Source organism: Loxodonta africana, chromosome 1 (assembly GCF_030014295.1).
Source record: "Loxodonta africana isolate mLoxAfr1 chromosome 1, mLoxAfr1.hap2, whole genome shotgun sequence".
NCBI lineage: Eukaryota > Metazoa > Chordata > Mammalia > Proboscidea > Elephantidae > Loxodonta > Loxodonta africana.
Window position 1 is genome coordinate 53,576,394 of NC_087342.1, and position 12,828 is coordinate 53,589,221.

A 12,828-nucleotide genomic window follows, 5' to 3' on the forward strand; every position below is an offset into this window, starting at 1 on the left:
ATTGCATTTTATTCCTTGGTGTGTTTGCAGAAGATTATTTTTGCTTTTAATCATTTGCCGTTTCACAAGGGAAAAAACTGCATGTTCTCACAGCCAGCCAGCAGTGAAGCCATTTGTGACTTCGTACCAGGGCAAATGTTGTTTTATCTGGGTTTTTCCTATTATGTCATTCCAGAGGGGTTATTTTTAAGCACATAAGCACAAATATTTATTTCTTGGCTGCTAGCTTTCTGTCTCACTTCGGTTGCTATTTTAGCAATTGTCCTATAAATGGACAGCGCTGTGATCTCATAGTGTGCTGCAAGAGGGAGGGAAAAGAACAAACACGGTGACGTGTCTGGAAGAGAGCAGGCAGTCAGCTTGAGGGCTTAGTCAGCAGAAGCAAGCAGAGAAGCCAGCAGGAGCAAATGCAGTAGAAACACCAGCCCGTGGCGGGTGGGCTCTTGGCCATTTGTGGGAGAAGAATGAGCCTCTAAAATTATGATCTATAAGCACAAGGAATAGCTGGTGCTCAGGGCATTTTTAGGGCAGTGATACTGTAACAGTGGACACGTGATATTCTGCATTTGTCAAAACCCACAGGACTTCATACCACAGAGCGTGCCCTAATGTGAACTGAGGGCTTTAATTAATAACAGTGTATCAATATTGGTTTATCAGTTATAACCAACGTCTCATAGTAGTGCAAGATGTTAATAATCAGAGAAACTGTGTGTGTGTGGAGGGACGTATGGGAACTCTCTGTGTTTTTTGCACAGTGTTTCTGCCAACCTAAAACTGCTGTGAAAATAATTAACTACACACATGAAAAAGTTGACAAATACTTTCACCAACTAGGAGCTTAGTTGTCTTCATGACTCTTTTAGATGCGTCATGATGTTGACAATTCTGGCTATTTCCTGTTCCCCAGTGCAAAGCTGCTCTAATCAATGGGTGCAGACCCCTTTGGAGCAGGCTTGCCGGAAAATTTACGGTATATACTTGCATGTACTATGTGGCAGAGTCCTTCCTTAAGAACCGGCCTTCCTTTCAATCAAGGGGGCCTGGGTGTGTGAACGGGCTCAGATCTAGAAAATGGGTGAGAGGCCATGACTACCCATTGACTGTGACTCAGTCAGTTTTATAGTGACCAGGCCTGGAGTTCTATTACATTGATCATAGGTTGCCAAACTATGACCCATGGGCCAAATCTAGCTTTCTACTTGTATTTGTACAGCCCATGAACTAAGAATGGTTTTCACATTTTTAAAATGTTGAGAAAAATCAAAAGAAAAATATGTAGTAACAAATGAAAATTTTATGAAATGAAAATGTCAGTGTCTATAAGTGAAGTGTTATTGGAACACAACCATTTGGCTCCATATTGTCTATGGGTAGGTTCATGCTAATGGCAAAGTTAAGTAGATGCAACAGAGGCCATATACGGTGCTTCCATTGCTTGTAAGGCGGTGCTTGGCACACTATGGTCTACAGCGGTGCAGTTGGAACCTGACAGTGTTTTGAGTGTCATGCATATTGCTATATTGTGAAACATTACTTTTATCACCAGCTCATACAGTCATGACATAATAAGAAAAGTGGTCTTCCAATGTTGTCCTTTGTAGGCATAGAGCATGGTGGATGATTTTGTTATCAATTTAGATGACAGTGCATTGTGTTTATTATGCAATAACACTGTACTTTCTAAATGGCTTATTTGTTAGCCAATCAAGGAAAGCTGTTTACTGATATGTGTTAACTAAGTCAGGTTTGATCGTAAACCAAAAAAACCAAACCCATTGCCGTCAAGTCGATTCCGACTCATAGCGACCCTGTAGGACAGAGTAGAACTGCTCCATAGAGTTTCCAAGGAGTCCTAGCATAGCAACCAAAAAAATGTGCCCAGAGAAAACAAACTTGCTAGGATTTCAGCAAGAAAAGTTGGTTGAGGAGTTCAGGACATTGGAAATAATATCAGTAGTCAATTAAAAAATGAGGCAGATGATGCTGAGTGGCTTCCTTTGGCACTTGATGGGTTGACAGATGCCCATTATACTGCTCAGTTGCTGTTCGTTCAGTGAATTAATGCTAAGTTTGAAGTGAATGAAGAATTACTGTTGCCGTTAGTTGCTGTGGAGTCAATTCTGACTCATGATGACCATGTGTGTGGAGTAGAACTACCCCACAGGGTTTTCAAGACTTCAACCTCTCAAAAGCAGATTGCTAGCCCTGCTGAGTGGATCCCAACCTCTTGGCTAGTAGTTGGGTTCTTAACTGTTTGTGCCACCCAGGGACTCCAAATAAAGAATTAGCCTCTCTGAATAGTCTGTATAAAACAATTGTTGGTGAAAACATTTTCAGTGAAGTAGAGGAAATACTAAGGTACTATAACCTGAAGTGGAATCTGCTACAGTGTATTATAACTGATGATGGTAGAAATGTGTGTGGAACAGAAAAAAGACTTACATTGGACGAATTTACAAAGCTTGTGAAAATGTAATGTGTTTAAAGCCTATGTTTAAAATGTTTACTCATGTATTATTCATTAGCAAGTACTTTGAAGATAATACATGTCAGGGATTAAATTATGTCCCCCAAAAATGTGTGTATTAACTTGGTTAGGCCATGATTCCCAGTGTTCTGTGGTTGTCCTCCATTTTGTGACTGTAATTTTATTTTAAAGAGGATTAGGGTGGGATTGTAACACCCTAGCCAGGTCACCTCCCTGATCCAATGTAAGAGGAGTTTCCCTGGGGTGTGGCCTGCACCACCTTTTATCTCTCAAGAGATAAAAGGAAAGAGAAGCTAGCAGAGAGGGGGGACCTCATACCACGAAGAAAGCAGTGCCAGGAGCAGAGCATATCCTTGGGATCTGGCTTCCTTGCACCTGAGAAGCTCCAGACCAAGGGAAGACTGATGACAAGGACCTTTCTCTAGAGCTGACAGAGAGAGAAAGCCTTCCTCTGGAGTTGATGCCCTGAATTTGGACTTGTAACCTACTAGACAGTGAGAGAATAAATTTCTCTTTGTTAAAGCCGTACACTTCTGGTATTTCTGTTATAGCAGCTCTAGATAACCAAGACAATATATGACTTTATTATGTTATTAAACAAGTAGTGTCAATGGGGAGCTTTGTTTGCTATCCTGACTTTAACTATTGCTAGGTTTATGAATTTTTGTCATAAATTGAAGCTTAATATTTTGACCTGCCATTCCATGCAATGGTTTGATTGTTTAACAGTGGTAAAGCTTTACTGCAATTTATTGTGCTCAGAACAAAGAGTGATTTTTTTTTTCTTTTAAGAAAAGAACTGCCTTTAACCACTATTATCGAACAGTGAATGGCTTTGGAAATTAGCTACAGATTTGATTGTTTCTTAATGAATCAATCTAAAATTACAAGGAAAATGCCGTTCGCTTATACTGTAGTAAAGTCATTTTGATGATAACAAATACCTTTTGAATTGCAAGTAATGTCAAGCTGCTTTATAAAATAACTGAGATCTCCATTCCCACAAACATTTGCAGTGTATATATTTTCCAGATCAAACCAGTTTCAGCAGTGTTTTGTAGACCTCAATAAATGTGCAAAGGAAATATTCATGTTTGAAAAATTATTTAATTATGCAACTGAGGGACATCTGCTAAACTTCCTTAGAAAGTGACTAATCTGTAATGTAATGATCTGCTGAAGGCAAATATCAATAGAAGAATCTAATAGAATTCTACGAATACCTTCTAAGGAATGAATATGCTCAAATAAAATTGTATTCTCCTTAATACTAATATTAGACTTGCTTATGAGTGAAAACATAGTTTCAAAGATGAAATATGTAAGTTTCATTAAAAACTAGCATTAACTGATGGGTATTTGCAAACAAATGTGATGCTAGTAAACACTATCTTTGAACCTCAATTAAGTGAAATGTTATCCACCAAAAAAGATTTAATTCTTCTCATTAGTAGATCTGTATGACAAAAAAAAAAAAAAAAAAAAAAAACAAGAAAAAAACTACTTAGTATTATGTTTTGAATTTCATCAATAAAAATTTTGGGAAAACATTTTTTCTTTTGTTATGTACATATCTACAAAATAGCCTCAATTTTACTTCTTGGTCTGCAAAGCCTAAAATATCTGGCCTTTTACAAGAGAAGCCTGGTAAACCCTGACATACATGAAGTAAAAATTTCAAAGTTATAGGCAAAGCCAATGTGGCACTATAGACAGAAACACCATATCATCTCTCCACAGCAAAGACCTGAAAAGCTAAGTAAAACAGAGACAAACCTCAATCCTGGAATCCAAAGCACCAAATGAGTTGACAAAAGAATCAGCCAAGCACTGAATGGAATAAGAAACTGACAGAGAGCAGAGAATAAGAAGAGATACATGTGGAGGTCCCATATCAACTAACACAGCACAGATTTGCCATCTTGGACTTCTGTTGGAGATTAGTGGACAGGAAGTATGGGAAAGCAGCTTCCCCGGGCTCCCAGCAGGAGATAGAGCACCCAGTAACCATGATATATCTTTCCCACCCCCCCTTTCCTTCTCCCCGCTGCTTGACCTCTGCCACTTCCTAGGTGGCTGCAGTAGCTTGGCCAGCTGGAAAGTGCAGGGTCCATGGCACTTGGATTTGTCCCACCCATATCGGAGTTTGGCAGACAGGGAGTATGAGAAAGCAGCTTCACGGAGCTCCCAGCCGGGGACAGAGCACTTGCTGGACCTGCCCTGCTGCACCATAGCTGAGCAACTGGCCCTGCCCCTTGGACAAGGAAGTGAAAACTCTCGTGCCCACAGACAAGCAAACAACAAAGAACACACAGCCCACCTGGTGAGACATAAATAAATAAAACAAAAAAGCAGGATGAAACAAAAAAAGCTACAATCAATATATGAAGAAAATAACTACTGAATGTCCTGAAAACAGCAGAAAATATCAGAACATATTAAAAAACAGGACAGGATGGTTCCAGTAGGCAAAAATAAAACATCATATGACTTTCCAGTAGAAGAAAAGGCACTAGAACTACCTGATAGGGAATTCAAATCTCTAATATTCACAGGTATCCAAGAGTTGAAGAAAAAAGCAGACAAAAATGAGGAAAAAATAGACAAATTCATGGAAAATAGACAAAAATGGAATAATTACAGAAATAACACAGCAGCAAAATGTCAAAATGAATTCACAACCAGAAATCATACAAAAACAACAAATAGAAATCCAAAACATAAACAATAAGATTTCAGAAATGAACAGTATCATAGAAATGCTGAGGAGCAGGTTTGAAATGATGGAAGACATGATCAGCAAAATTGAAGACAAACACTTGGATAAACTCTGTTTGAGGAAAAATCAGAAAAAAGAACAAAGAAAAATGAAGAAACCCTGAGAATTACAGGGATACAATCAAAAGCAAAAATTTGCAAATGATCAGAGTTCCAGAACAGAAGAAGAAAATGGAAAACACAGAGAGGACTACTGAAGAATTGCTGACAGAAAACTTTCCTAATATTATGAAAGATGAAAAGCTGACCATCTAAGAAGCTCAATGAACCCCATATAGGATAGACTCCAAAAGAAAATCACAAGGCATACCAAAATCACACTTGCTAAAACCAAGACAAAAAAGAATTCTGAGAGCAGCTAGAGAAAAATGAAAGTCACATACAGAGGAGAAACAATAAGACTAAGCTCTTATTATTTGGAAGAAACCATGCAGGCCAGAAGGCAATGGGATGATATATATAAAACCTTGAAAGAAAAAAATTGCCAACCAAGAATAATATACCTTGCAAAACTCTCATTCAAATATGATGGTGAAATTAGGACATTTCCAGATAAATGGACATTAAGGGAATATGTAAAAACTAAACCAAATTTACAAGAATCATTAAAGGAAGTCCTTCGTCTAAGACAACATCAGACTGCAGCCTGAATCTAGGATGTGAGATTGTACCAGCCAGATACCTACCTAGGAAATGAACTCCCAAGGACTATCCAAAACCAAAAGAATTACACCAGGGAACCAGAGAGGTTAATCTGTAAATGACAACAATGTCAGAACAATTAAAAGAGGGAATAAATGTTGTAAGTAAAGAACATTCTAATGGAGAAGAAGGCAAGGCAATACCAAGTAATTATAGGCTAGTTCAAACCTAGGAAGATAATGGTAAATTTCAAGGTAACCACACAGAAAGTTAACAAGCCTCCTCACCAAAGTAAAGAAGAAAAACATAAAGTCTCAGTAAAAACAAAATCTACAAAAAAAAAAAAAAAAAACTACAAGAAAAAGAAATTCAGCACAGGAGAGTAAGGGGAACAAAGAAAACGTCAGCACCACAAAAAAAGGACTACAAAATGACAGTGATAAACTCACACCTATCAATAATTACACTGAATGCAAATGGCCTAAACACACCCATAAAGAGACAGAGAGTGACAGAATAGATTAAAAAACAGGATCCATCAATATGCTGTCTACAGGTGACACACTTTAGATGTAAAATTATTAAAAACAAAAAGATGGAAAAAAATATATCAAGCAAACAGCTACCAAAAAAGAGCAGGAGTGGCAATAATGATCTCAGATAAAATAGACTTTAAAACAAAATCCACCATAAAAGACAGTGAAGGGCACTATATAATGATCAAAAGGACAATCCATCACAAAGACATAACCATAATAAACATCCATGCACCCAATGACATGGCTCCAAAATACATAAAACAAACTCTAACAGCACTGAAAAGAGAAATTGATGGTTTCACAATAATAGCAGGAGGCTTCAACACACCACTCTCGATAAAGGACAAAACATCTAGAAAGAAAGTCAACAAAGATACAGAAGAGCTAAAGGGCACAATCAGCCAACTTGACCTCATAGACATATATAGAATGCTCCACTCAACAGCTGCAAAACTAACGTTCTTTTTCAACGTACATGGAACATTCTCCAGAATAGACCGCATCTTAGACCACAGAGCAACCCTCAACAAAATCCAAACGTGAGATAATACAAAGTGTCTCCTCTGACCACAACGCCATCAAGGTAGAAATGAACAACAGGAAGAGAAAGAAAAAAAAAAAAAAATCAATTGTATGGAAACTGAATAACACCCTGCTTAAAAACCACTGGGAAATAGAAGAAATCAGAGCTGGAATAAAAAAATTTCCTAGAATCAAACAAGAATGAAAACACATCATACCAAAACCATTGGGACACAGCAAAGGCAGTCCTCAGTGGTCAATTTATAGCAATAGGTGCACGCATCAAAAAAGATGAAAGGGACAAAATCAAAATTTTAGCTACACAACTTGAACAAATAGAAAGATAACAGCAAAAGAAGCCTACAGCCACTAAAAAAACAGCCACTAGAAGAAAGGAAATAATAAAGATCAGAGCAGAAATAAATGAAATAGAGAATAGAAAAATAATAGAAAGAATTAACACAACTGAAAGTTGGCTTTTTGAAAGGATCAACAAAATCAGCAAACCACTGCTCAAACTGACAAAAGAAAATCAGGAGAGGATGCTAATAACCCAAATAAGAAATGAAATGGCGGACATTACAAAAGACCCAACTGAAATAAAAAGGATCATAACAGAGTATTATGAAAAACATACTCCAACAAATTTGAAAACCCAGAGGAAATGGGCGAGTTTCTAGAAACACACTACCTAACCAAACTAACACAAAAAGGTGTTGAAAATCTGAACAGACCTATAACAGGAAAAGAGATTGAAAAGGTAATAAAAGAACTTCCAACAAAAAAAAGCACTGACCCAGAGAGCTTCACTGGACAATTCTACCAAACATTCAGGGAAAATCTTACACCAGATCTGCTCAAACTATTTCAGAACATAGAAAAGGAAGCGATACTTCCAAATTCATTCTATGAAGCCAGCATAACCCTGATACCAAAACCAGGTAAAGACACCACAAAAAAAGAAAAATAGAGACCAATATCTCTCATGAATATAGATGTAAAAATGCTCAACAAAATTCTAGCCAATAGAATTCAGCATCATATCAAAAAACTAATATACCACGACCAAGTAGGATTCATACCAGGTGTGCAAGGATGGTTCAATATTAAAAAATCAATCAACATAATCCACCACATAAATAAAAGCAAGAATCACATGATCATCTCAATGCAGAAAAGGCATTTGACGAAGTCCAACACCCATTCCTGATAAAAAACTCTCAATAAAATAGGTATAGAAGGGAAATTTCTCAGCATAATAAAGGGCATCTACTGCAAAAACAATGGCCAGCAGCATTCTTAATGGAGTGAGGCTGAAAACATTCCCACTGAGAACAGAAACAAGACAAAAAAAACTCACTGCCATCGAGCCAATTCTGACTCATAGGGACCCTGTAGGACAGAGTAGAGCTGCCCCATAGAGGTTCCAAGGAGCACCTGGTGGATTTGAACTGCCAACCTTTGGTTAGCAGCTGTAGCTCTTAACCACTATGCCACCAGGGTTCCCAGAACAAGGAAGAATGCCCTTATCACCACCCTATTTAACATTGTGTTGAGGTCCTAGCTAGAACAATAAGGCAAGAAAAAGAAATAAAGGGCATCCAAACTGGTAATGAAGAAGTTAAATTGTCCTTATTTGTGAATGATATGATACTATACATAGAAAACCCAAAAGACCCCATGAGAAAACTACTGCAACTAGTAGAAAGATTCAGCAGACTAACAGGATATAAACTAAACATACAAAAATCAGTTGGATTCCTATACACCAGTAAAGAGAACAATGAAAAGGAAATCAGGAAAACAATACCATTTATAATAGCCCCTAAAAAAAAATTACTTAGGAATAAATCTAACCAGGGATGTAAAAGACTTAAACAAAGAAAACTACAAAACACTACTGCAAGAAACCAAAAAAGATCTACGTAAGTGGAAAAACATACCATGCTCACAGATAGGTAGACTCAACATTGTGAAAATGGCAATTCTACCGAAAGCAATCTACAAATACAAAGCAATCCTGATCCAAATACTAACAGCATTCTTTAAAGAGATGGAAAAACTTATCATTAACTTTGTATGGACAGGGAAGAAGCCCCGGATAAGTAAAGCAATATTGAAGATGAAGAATAGAGTAGGAAGACTCGCACTACCTGACCTCAGAACCAACTATACAACTACTATAGTTGAGACAGCCTGGTACTGGTACAACGACAGATACATTGACCAATGGAACAGAATTGAGAACCGAAATGTAAATCCATCCTCCTACGGTCACCTGGTCTTTGACGAGGGCCCAAAGTCCATCAAATGGGGATAAGACAGTCTTTTTAACAAATGGTGTTGGCAAAACTGGATGTCCACCTGCGCAAAAAAGAAGCAGGACCCATACCTCTATACCATATACAAAATCTAATTGAAAATGAATCAAAGGCCTAAATAGAAAGCCCAAAACTATAAAGTTCATAGGAGAAATAATAGGATCAATGCTAGAAGCCCTAATACACTACATTAACAGGATACAAACCATAACCAACAACATGCAAACTCCAGAAGATAAGCTAGATAACTGGGATCTTCTAAAAATTAAACACTTATGCTCATCAAAAGACTTCACCAAAGAATGAAAAGAAAACCTACAGGCTGGGGAAAAAATTTTGGCTATTTCAAATAAAGATCTAATCTCTGAAATCTACAAGAAAACCAAACTCCTCTACAACAAAAAGACAAATAATCCAATTAAAAAACGGGAAAGGGAAATGAACAAACACTTCTCCAAAGAAGACATGAGGAAATGCTCGTGATCACTAGCCATTAGAGAAATGCAAATCAAAACCACAACGAGATACCACCTCACCCCGGCATTACTGGCATGAATCAAAAAAACAAGAAATAACAAATGTTGGAGAAGCTGCAGGGAAATCAGAACTCTTATGTGCTGCTGGTGGAAATGGGAAATGATACAACCATTTTGGAAAATGATATGGTGCTTCCTTAGAAAGCTAGAAATAGAAACACTGTATGATCCAGTAATCCTTCTAGGAATATATCCTAGAGAAAAGAGAGTTGTCACAGGAATAGACATACGCACACCCACGTTCATTGCAGTATTGTCCACAATAGCAAAAAGATGGAAACAACCTAGGTGCTCTTCAACAGATGAACGGATAAACAAACTATGGTACAGACATACAATGGAGTATTACACAATGATAAAAAACAATGATGAATCTGTGAAAAATCTCGTAACATGGATGAATCTGGAGGTCATTATGAATCTGGAGTAAATAAGTCAGTCACAAAAGGACAAATACTGTATGTACCATAAAAACTCATGAAAAGGTTTACACACAAAAAGAAACAATCTTTGATGGTTATGAGGGAGGGGATGGATAGGGACAGAAAAACACTAAATAGACAATAGATAAGTGATAACTTTGGTGAAGGGTAAGACAGTACACAATACTGGAGAAGCCAGCACAACTTGTACAAGGCAAGGTCATGGAAACTCCATAGACACATCCAAACTGCCTGAGGGACCCAATTGCTGGGCTGGGGGCTGTGGGGACCATGGTCTTAGGAACATCTAGCTCAGTTGGCATGACATAGTTTATAAAGAAAACGTTCTACGTTCTACTTTGATGAGTAGCTTCTGGGTCTTAACACCCTGTAAGCAACCATCTTAGATACTTCACTTATCTCACCCCTTCTGGAGCAAGGGAGAATAAAACTAAAGATACAAGGGAAAGATTGGCCCAAAGGATTGATGGATCACATCTACCACGGCCTCCACCAGACTGAGTTCAGTACAACTAGATGGTGCCTCGCTACCACCACTGACTGCTCTGACAGGGATCACAATAGAGGGCCCCCGGAGAAAAATGTAGAAAAAAATTTTAACTAAAAAAAAATAAATAAATAATACCATACTTACTAGCCTTATGTAGGTCCCTTTTAGTTTCTTGCAGTTTTATGTAGGTCCCTTTTAGTTTCTTGCAGTAGTACTTTGTAGTTTTCTTTGTATAGGTCTTTTACATCTTTGGTAAGATTTATTCCTAAGTATTTTATCTTCTTGGGGCTACTGTGGATGGTTTTGATTTGGTGATTTCCTCTTCGATGTTCTTTTTGTTGATGTAGAGGAATCCAACTGATTTTTGTATGTTTATCTTGTAACCTGAAACTCTGCCGAACTCTTCTATTAGTTTCAGTAGTTTTCTTGAGGATTCCTTAGGGTTTTCTGTGTATAAGATCATATCATTTGGAAATAGACATAATTTTACTTCTTCCTTGCCAATCCAGATGCCCTTTATTTCTTTGTCTAGCCTAATTGCTCTGTCTAGGACCTCCAACAAAATTTTACTTCTTCCTTGCCAATCCGGATGCCCTTTATTTCTTTGTCTAGCCTAATTGCTCTTCTAGGACCTCCAACAAAATGTTGAATAAGAGCGGTGATAAAGGGCATCCTTGTCTCGTTCCTGTTCTCAAGGGAAATGCTTTCAGGCTCTCTCCATTTTGGATGATTTTGGCTGTTGGCTTTGTATAAACACCCTTTATTATGTTGAGGAATTTTCATTCTATTCCTATTTTGCTGAGAGTTTTTGTCATGAATGGGTGTTGAACTTTGTCAAATGCCTTTTCTACATCAATTGATAAGATCATGTGGTTTTCGTCTTTTGTTTTATTTATATGGTGGATTACATTGTTTTTCTAATATTGAACCAATCTTGCATACCTGGTATAAATCCCACTTGGTCATGGTGGATTATTTTTTTGATATGTTGTTGAATTCTATTGGCTAGAATTTTGTTGAGGATTTTTGCATCTATGTTCATGAGGGATATAGGTCTATAATTTTCTTTTTTTGTGGTTTCTACCTGGTTTTGGTGTCAGGGATATGCTGGCTTCATAGAATGAGTTAGGTAGTATTCCATCCTTTTCTATGCCAAGCAAACTCTTAAAGACATTTCTTGTTCGATGAGCTAAAATACTAAATCAGCATCTTTGATGAGTTTATTCATATCAATAAGTTCAGACCAATTCAGTGTTATATTCCAATATCCCTGGTCTAACGCCATTGAAATCTTTTCACACATATTTTTCTGGCTTTAGCCATTATAAATTAGCATAATCTTGCAATTATAATATTTTAGTGTTTAAGCTCTTTCTCCCTGAATATCTGCCCTCTGGAAGCGTGGTGAGGTCTGACTGTAATTATGGGGTAGTAGAAACAAGGCATGATTGTGGTGGGTCTTGAGGAGAATGGGTAAAAGGCTACTGCCCCATTATTATAGGTTATTCAATGAAGAGAAGGACAGTCTCTTAGACATGTAAGAATGGGCTCCTTCTGCTGGTAAGAGAGGTTCAGGGTGATTCAGGGGTTCAGGATTATGAGTTTTATTTGAGTCCACCCATTTATCTCCATTTCAAGTATCAAAATTCCTCTCCTTCACAGCTGATTCTCTAACCTTCATTTGAAAAACTTGAGGGTCTGTGATTTTGACATAAATTATAATTATGAAATTTGCATGATTAACTTTTGTGTCTTGTTTTCAGCAACGAAATTAGAGAAAAAAACAGGAGATTTTTTTTAGAACTGGTATGGAAGCTTTCTGGTTATCTATGACTTGAGCTGAGAATTTAAAGATGTGAACTTGGAGTTTTCTTTCTCTAAGTGACCCAGGACACTCAGAAGAAGCCATTCATTGCTGCAGCCATATATTCATTATTACTACCAAAGTAGTCAAGTGTAGCTGCCACTTGATTCTCCCAAGTCTCTTGATTTAGTAAGCCCTTCATCAAAATCAACCACTGGTGACAATTTAATTAAGTGTGATGCCATTACATGGCACTGGGTAG